The sequence below is a fragment of the Papaver somniferum genome, chromosome 4 (assembly GCF_003573695.1).
Source record: "Papaver somniferum cultivar HN1 chromosome 4, ASM357369v1, whole genome shotgun sequence".
Taxonomy (NCBI): domain Eukaryota; kingdom Viridiplantae; phylum Streptophyta; class Magnoliopsida; order Ranunculales; family Papaveraceae; genus Papaver; species Papaver somniferum.
In genome coordinates this window covers 27,451,800-27,461,132 of record NC_039361.1, presented here as the reverse complement: position 1 = coordinate 27,461,132, position 9,333 = coordinate 27,451,800, and the positions used below count along the sequence as shown (strand labels likewise).

Below are 9,333 nucleotides of genomic sequence, written 5' to 3'. Positions count from 1 at the left end.
CTATATAGACCCCACATGAAATATAAATTAATAATGCATTATATATATATATTCAATACATTAATGATTTACGAACACTTTTTGAGAAATGATTTCATTGTCTTCTGTTTTTTGCTAAAATCAATATCACATTGAATTTCATCTTTAGTTTTTCTTATCATTGCAAGAATTTTTGGTGTTGTTGGATTATCCTTCTTGTGCTTGAATGATGCTCTACGAATTTCATTGGTCATTGTTGATTTTTTAACACCTTTAAGATGAGAAGCCATATTTGTGTGTATGATTTGTTTGTGTTATAATTAGTAGTATGATTTCATATTGTATTTCTATATGAAATATATTTTTTTTGATAAAAAATTATTTAGAAAATATGATTTGATATTGTGTTTATAAAAATATATGATTTGATATTGATATTGTGTTTATATAAGAAATTAAAAATATGATTGGATATTATGTTTATAAAAATATGATTTGATATTGATATTGTATTTATATAGGAAATATAAAAAATATGATATGATATCTTGTTTATATAGAAACTACTTATTTGACATGAAATTTATCTATAAATTAATAAGTATTAATTTGTTGGTTAATTAATATCTCACTTAATTAATAAATTTTGATGGTCCCAACAACATTAATTTATAGAGTTTCTACTGTATATGCAGGGTCTATCAATTTGGGATGTTAACTTGCGAACCCCATGATAGAAAAAGTGTTTCATAAAAAAAAAATTAATAATAGAAAAAAGTGTACAAACACCTACATATATGGGATTATCGGATGTTTAAACATCCAAAATGACTGTGCCATAGAAGTTGCCCTAAGATTGCACCCACACTCATCCCCTCGGGTTAGCCAAATTGAGTCAGCGGATTGGAAAACAAACGCTCAGTCCTAAAACAAAAACATTCTCGCTAGGAAAAATGTAAGGAAACAAATATCATTTCCACACATGGTCAAACACTTACTCGAACTTATTTGACGGAGAATCTAAAGAAAACCCAATCGGTTGAATAATTCTTAACAGTAATCAGTTACTTGGACAAATATTATCTTTCGGAAAAAGAAAAGAGGCAAAATGTCCCAAAATGAACTATCACCTTGTGAAAATGCGCCGGACGTTAGAAAATAAGTCAAAATGCCCCAATCTTTTGGTTTTTCTTTGTTATATACAGTTAAATGGTCAAACTCGCACACATGTGTACTCTCACGTGGGAAAAATTTACACTTCTATCCTTCAGAACTGGATTGAACCAATGTTTGCCACGTGTACTTTGATCCAATGGGTATCCTTCACTTTACACGCACGTGTTACAAGCAATTTTACTGACTCTAACATTGACTTCTTCGGAAATGACCACTGTGTCCTAAAAGGTTAGATAACAAGACGATTTAAAATGGACAGCCACAGATCATTTAGAAAATCCACTGATGTTTCTATATTACTCAGAAGGACATGAGTTCAAATTAATTTCTCCATTCAATAGCTCATTGAATTCACTAGTCATTATACCAATGATCAATCGTTTACACTAAACTATACTAATAAATATAGATTGAATATACTGTAGAAAACAGACTAACACAATTAAGAATAATTCAGTTGTATTCTCCATTACTTTATCACGAAGCCAAAAGCCTTTTGGCTGGGGCAAGTAAAGCAGCGACACTACGTTTAGGACTGGCGTATTTGTGGAACACCACCCTCGGCTTATCTTCAGCTACCCAGCATGGAAGCTCACCAATAACTTGCAAAATTACTGTGTAAAGTCAAATAAGAAAAAAAACGGATGAGTTTGTCTTTTTGGCAAAAAACGTCAAACATGTCTGTCCACAGCGCAGTTATGTTGATCTAGTAAGACTAGTATGGAAAATGTAAATACAGAGAAAAAGCTTACATTAACTGAGATCCAGTGACCCATATGAATCTAAAGAGTTTTGTCCCAGAGTGGGGTCTTGTTCAGTCTATATATGCATTGTGCTGCATAGACTGCAGAGACGGCCAACATCGATGGACGGAACATTACCACCGCGTACTGCGTCAAACCCCATTCTCCCAAGAAAAAAGCCATGTTCTCCATCTGAATTCAAAGAAAATTAAGAATCAGAAACTAAGATGCACAAAACTTCCAACAATCAAAAACGGTAAGAGACTGAGCGTACCCAATCTGAAAGAAAATGCAAGTCCCTAAACTAGCCACTCATATCACTTGCACAGAAATCTCTATTCTCAGTATCCATTCCGAAATATTTAACAAAAATAAACCAATTCAATAAGTAATAAATTATAGTTCTTTAGACAGAATTCATTCTATTGCAGCATTGGGTCACCATAAACAGAATGCAACAATCAATCATAACGGTATGTACTCTTTGCACAATTATCAAAAGTATGAGTGGCCATATTTTTGACAATTGAAAACTGGGCATAGCCCATTAGATTTAGCAGCTAATTTAAGGTCATATGCGTTCAATTTTAATCCTCAATGTCATCTCTCTCCATAATTCACTTGATAACATTTCAAAAAATATCCAGTCCACTGTAAGGTGCATGCCTCTAGAATCATTGTACTAGCTACTCACTCCAGAGTTGCAAATTTGTGTCTTACGAGTGATTTCAGTGGCTTATTAATGTCTCTAAGATGAAAAACAGGACCACATGTTGTATATACGAATGGACCGATCAACTAAGAAAAATAAGCTAACCAAAAAAATTCATTCTATTGCAGCAATGTGCCACCATAAACGTAATGCAATAATCAATTTATAACCTTCTTCACTTTTCAATAATCAATTTATGTTTCAAAATTATCATTTAAATTCACATTTAAATTATCAATAATCAATTTATGTTTCACATTTCAATAATCTGATAGTTTCATACTGCAAACCTAGAATCAAATTTCTAGAAACTTGACTCAAATCTCATAAAAACCATGAATTGTAAAACCAAAATGACAACATTAGTAGTGTAAAAAGATACACTTACACAAAAAATTTCAAATCAAATAAATAAGCACACAGACAAGAGAAAAATAGGGCAGAAAACAATTTCACAGCAGAAGCATGATACTTGATTGCAATTACAAATGATATAAATCGATTTCATCACCTAAAAATTGAAAAATCCCAAAATTATGAACCCTAATTCATCTATATAAACCCCAATACAATTTGCATGATATGATATTTTCTGAAACCCTAATTAAGTTTACCTGATTCGTTAAACGTTCAATTTAAACGACTATTGAATAACAAAAAATCATTCATTCGAAAATCACAAACACTGAAACAAAATCAGGTTTTCAAGAGCTACCTGTTCTTCCCTCTATTCACAACTCAACAGCAGTATCAATTTAAGAAAAGCCTCATCTTCAGTTATCAACTATCTTCTCTTCTCGATCTAACTCTCCCATCAGCTACTTCTCTTCTCGATCTAACTATTTCTCTCTGTCTCTCGATCTCTCTCACTCTCTCTGACTTTCTTTTTTTTTCTGAAAATTTTTGTGACTGAAACTCGATTACGGAGAAGATAAAGAGAAGATGAGATTTTCCCCGCACATGTTATTCACTTGTGTGGTAAATCGACACGCGGCGGTGACACTTCTCCAAGATTTTAACACGTGGCCAACATTACATCATTACCGTTCATTTCTATTGAAGGTATAATCGGAATTTCCGTACACCGTAGACCAGTCGACATGCCCCATCTTGACTAATTAACTCTAAACTAATAGATTGGGGTATTTTGACTTATTTCCTAACTTCCGGGACATTTCCACAAGGTGGCAGTCCATTTTGGGGCATTTTGTCTCTCTGCCCAAAAAGAAAACACGAAATCAATGATTCATTCAATATTCTTGGCCTTTAAGGTTGGTTGGTTAATCATGAATTCAGTGTTTCCCCTATATAAGCAGCGTGTCAATGCAAATGATTGTTGAACACTCTACAATAAAGCTCTGAGCCTTGGTTTCTATAAAGAAAAAGCAAAAAGATCTAAGAGGAGAAGAGCTTGCTAGTCATCTGCAATGGGGCATTTTGATATGACGTCAAAGCAGCCAAGGCCGCTTGGAATATTTCGAACACTTGCAATAATTTTTGGATTTACGACAGCTTACTGATTTTTTTGGTAAATAAAATTTTCTCATTTTTTTTTTATTTTTGGGAAATTTTCAGAAATACCGTAATGAGCAAGAGTTAAAAATGCTTAGAGCACTTTTAAGGCACCAGAAAGTACCAATGGAGTGGTATTGTGATGAGAAAGAGAAGAAAAAAGAAAGTGAAAAATACTAGAACCCCCTACTATATGGGTTCAATATATAGAAGCCCCATTAAATGGATCCTCCCTATCAACTCCATACTTTCACTTTTAATATTTCTAGGCTCAGAACTTTAGATTTCAGGGCTTGGTAATAAAGTTTAGGGTTTGGAGAAAATTCGTAATACCAAAAATGCCCTTTACTATATATACCTAATGAAATAGGCTATAGGTTTCATTTCCAGATTCATTTTCATTTTCACTTTCTCTCACTTCTCTCTCGTCTCTGCTCTGAAGAAAATTAGGGTTCTTTCATCAAACCGAAGAAAACGATTGCAGAGAGCAAGAAAACGATTCTCGCTCCATCGATCTCCGCTGATGACGTTTACTTATTACAGAAGAACGAAATCAATCAATCATTTTTGGTTTTAGATTGAATCTCAGATCAGAGCTGCAACGATTCTCTTAGGGTTTTCTTTCTTCCCTGTAAGTTACAATATATTATCTGTATTCTATAACTAGTTATCGTTTCATCCCATCAATTTCTTCTTTCATCTTCTTCACGGTTCTTTTAATTTCATTAGATTTCATTTTCATTCGGTTTCGTTTCTCCCTGCAGCTCTGCCGAAACGAAGAAGAAATATGAATCAAAGAAAAAACGAAGAAAATCAAATCAGAGAAGAAAATTGGAAGATTAATATCGAATCTCAACAATTTCAGATTAATTTCATCAACAAATCTAATAAATCAGATAAGTTTTCCTCATAAACTATATTTGTCTTTTGATTCAGTTTTAATTTTTTTTTGAAAAATCAATTTATGGTTTCAAAAATCTATAAGAACAATTGTTTCTGGTCAAGTTTTTAATTCGATTTGTAATTGGAATCTGGATTTGTAACCATCTCATCTTTATCTTCGATTTGAGATAAAAAAAATCACAAATAATTTGTAGAGTTCGTGATTCAGATTTGATTGATCTTTCAATTCGTTTTCCTGATTGTAAATCTAAATTCAAATTAGTAATCGGTGCATCTTATTCTTTATTACCCTTCTAAATTTTTCGAGTTTGAGTTACTTTCATGTTTCGCTCTAATCTGGAACTTCCATTATTCCAAAATGATTGTTATAGCTTTATTGGAATTATTGAATCTTGTTTGTTCTTGTAATTTCTATGAAGAAATAAGGTTTTAGCCTATGATTTTTGATAACTGATAAAGTAAAAACTTGCTTGGCTTTTTCAGAATGAGTCCTCAAATTTCCTGTACCAGAACTTCAATTGATGATTATGGAATGTTTCTGAAGCAAATGTTGTGACAAAGAATATCAATTGTAATTCTTTGTGTGTGATGAAGCTGCACAAATTTTGATGAAGATGATTGGGAACATTGACTTCCTGCAGGTGGAGAAGATGCTGCTCATTATTTTGTGTTTTTATGTACTGATTCGTTTAGAATAATTACTGAAGGGTATTCTGTTGGACTAGTCTTTTCTTCTTGACAAAACAAGTCTAACATTATCTTGAATTATTCGAATTGCAGAACCTAAAGTTACACCCAAGGAGCTTTCGGATGTCAGCAACAGGGGGAGCGTGAGAACAAATGATGGAGTATGTTTACAGATCGATTTGGAACTCTGAGCAATTTTTGAAACCTCTGCAGCTGCTTTTACAGACGTGGGCGTTCTAGAACTGGGAAGCGAGTCTTGCCATCATAGATGTTGATACATAATGCTCATTTCATAATGAAACTTATTAAGTCTTTGCTTAATATGGTGAAGGAGGAGCAGATGTTTCTGAAGCTAGGTTTCACAGTTACAAGTGAAAACAACTCTAATTTGGAGAAACAATTGAATTTCAATGATTTTAACTCTGCTACGGAGATAAAGGTAAGTGTACAACTTCCTAAATATGTTTGTGTTATGGTAATTGGATAATATATCATCTTTGTGGTTAGGCTAGTTCAACTTGACTTCAGAGCCTAATGTTGTTATTATGTGATACAGTGGACTTTTCTTCTTGGATCTGTAGCAAAATTAGGAGCTTCTGCGGTGACTTATCCTCTTCTAGTTTTGAAGATAATTATTCATACGAAGAGCTTGTTTTAAAGTGTGGTATACTGAACTTACAGTGTTTTCATAGTATACTGAACTTACAGTGTGGTAGTTAAGAGTCAGGATATTACAGGATATGAAACTTGTTATACAGTGTGAGAGTCAAGATATTACAGGTGTGGCTTCATAGTATACTGAAATATACATAGTTCAGGTTATATGGATGTGTAACTAGTAGTTACACAAGCTATATGGATCTGTAACCACTAGTTACACAAGCTATATGGATGTGTAACTGCTAGTTACACATGCTGGTAAAACCACAGATACTATCCAAGAAAACTTGCAAGATGGAGTAGAAGCCATGGAGAATTGTTACAGTTTGGTGGCTGCAGAGAAGAGAAGATTGAGATGTTTGTTGTTGACTATGCTGAATTCCATGCAGTGAAACATATAGTGGTTGCAATTGAAGCTGCAGAATGGACTTGGTGGTGAGCTTAGATATATGCTTAGGTTTCAGATTGCAGGAATTATGAGGTTAAGTTTAAGTGACTGAATTCTTTAAGTGACTGAATGCTTTCTAGCATGTGTATCTAATACTGAACTTACAATGTTTTCTTTCATTGATATAGGATTACCATTCTGCCAGAGTGCTCCCGATTATTTATTTTCATGTTCTAACAACTACTGCTATATTAGCATACTATGAAGCAAAATTGAACACAAGAAAACAAATTATATCTGCCTTTTTACTTCTCTTTATGAGTAACGCTGCAATTTTCATTGTAAGTTATCACCTCCTCCCTTATGTTATTGATTTATCAAGCGGTTTCATCGCTCATTTTACACATTCATGGAAATTTCAACTTTAGATTCATACCTTTCTTTGTTTTTCTGTTGGCGACATAGTTGGACCTAGCAACATCTGGAGGTGGGAGGTCTTGCAAGGTTCATTAAAAAATTTCTTGAATATCATTTTCTGAGTCAGTTGAGTCATAATCTTCATAATATTATCTTATTTTGGGTGATCGTCCAGTTAATGTAAGCTATGAGTTGTTATAATGAGCCTAATAAATAGTGATACCTATTAGTGGTCATCATGGAGAGATGATTTGCATAAGTTTGGAGATTTTCTGAATGGACAGTTTTTGCATGAATACCTTCGCGCTGTTCTATAATTGTAGATCTTTGGTGGATATGATTTGTTTACTTACAAACCACTGTTTGTCTATGTTTTAGGTACATGGCAGCAAGTCTTCTGAATGTTGCTAGTGAACATACTTCTGTAGTTGCTATTGTTGGGAAAGGGCACCTTCGAGGAGTTAGGAAGCACTGACAGCAACCAATTGAGGTGAACTTGATTGAAGTTGACATTTCAGTTTTTGTTCTAATTGAAACTCGTCTGCTGATCTACTGGTTTTGTGACTTGAACAAGTTCTACCTTCTGTTGGGGGTGACAAGTCCATACTAGACGTTTTACCTAGAAGTTGGGGACTTGCCGGAGTTTAATCAGGTTGGCTACTGATTTGTTGTAAGTTATTTGACCTTTTTTGGATGTGTAACTATTAGTTACACATGCTAATTAGATGGGTAACTTTTAGGTACACAAGCTAAATGGATGTGTAGCTACTAGTTACACATGCTAATTAGATGTGTAACTTATAAATACACATGCCAATTGTATTGAATAGGATACAAGCAAATTATTTTCTTGTACAATGATTAGAGTAATTTCTTTGGAAATGATTCTCAATTCAGATTATTAGTAGGTTTAATCCAATATTTGTGTTGCTTAAACTAGAACTTTATACTGTGTTATCGTGTTTATTAGCTAAGAATCTGACTGATTTTGTGGTTTGTGTGCCTGCTGTTTGATATAGATTACTAAGCTATATGTGAATAATATATTGAATTCCTTCCTTTGCTTAATGATTTGAGTCCTTCAATTCCAGTATTCTTATTTGTCTTGTAAGTTTTCTGCTTAGAAATATATGACTGGGTGTAATAGAAGTTAAGGGTAACTGTTCATGAATCATGACATCCTTGAAAGCGTGGTTTGAGGATATCTACTTTTCCAAATTGGAAAGTGATTGCAGGGTTTGTTGTAGTTGTTTCATTTCGATTTCTATAGCTAACATAATATACGTGCCAAGTATACAAGCCATAATACTGATGTGTAACTGCGGCTTACACATTTCATATGCATGTGTAACTGCCTATTACATATGCCTATGACATATGTAACTACGACTTACACATGATATATGCATGTGTAACTGCCGATTACATGTAGAACTGTTTGCTTGTGTATGAACCTTTTCTAGGTCTTTTTAGTTGTTTTTACTTCTTTTAACTGCTGTAGCATTCAAAATATTCTTTTACATTTATTTCATGAAAATATCCAACTGAGGAAAGTAACTAGATTTTTGATGAAGGATGTGGCATCTCGCTTGGCTGAGAGGGAAATTTGCACTAGTTATTCAAGATGGAGCTGAACTTACTTATCGAGTTGAAAAGAATGGTGGATTGGTGAATGCCATCACTGAAATTGCGCTTGGTACTACTGCAAGGTTAGTCCAGCATGCCTCAGTCTATATTTTGTTTTTTATTCTTCATTTTCCCGGAAATGTTGAACCTTTAACTCATAGCTTTACCGCAGAAATCAGTGGTTTGAACATTATACACTTGGTAATCATGCTTATGTTCTTGCCTTTATTGGTTCGTATGCTGAATTCCAATAAGGATGTATAACTCCTAGTTACACTAGTCAGTTGCATGGGTAACTGCGTTACACTAGTCAATTGCATGGGTAACTGCTAGTTTCACTACTCAGATGTATGTGAAATTGAATATACATTGTTTTTCATTTAATCTTATAAAAACTAATTGCTTGTCGTTATATTTTAGGTACCGCTGGAACTGGAGTTGACACTGAACACACAAGTCAGACACATGTGTAACTCTCAATTACACTAGATAGATGCATATGTAACTCTCAATTACATGCTAAGAAATTA

General features: G+C 33.6%; 1 long non-coding RNA gene across 1 annotated transcript; it reads right to left on the bottom strand.

The window, feature by feature from the left end:
* Positions 1–1,424: 1,424 nt before the first annotated feature.
* LOC113273651 lies at positions 1,425–3,523 on the bottom strand. The gene is made up of 3 exons (XR_003322536.1): positions 3,326–3,523; positions 1,908–2,090; positions 1,425–1,769 (listed from the first exon to the last, which is right to left on the bottom strand). It is a non-coding gene; the product is annotated as an uncharacterized LOC113273651 (long non-coding RNA).
* Between the last annotated feature and the right edge of the window lie 5,810 nt (positions 3,524–9,333).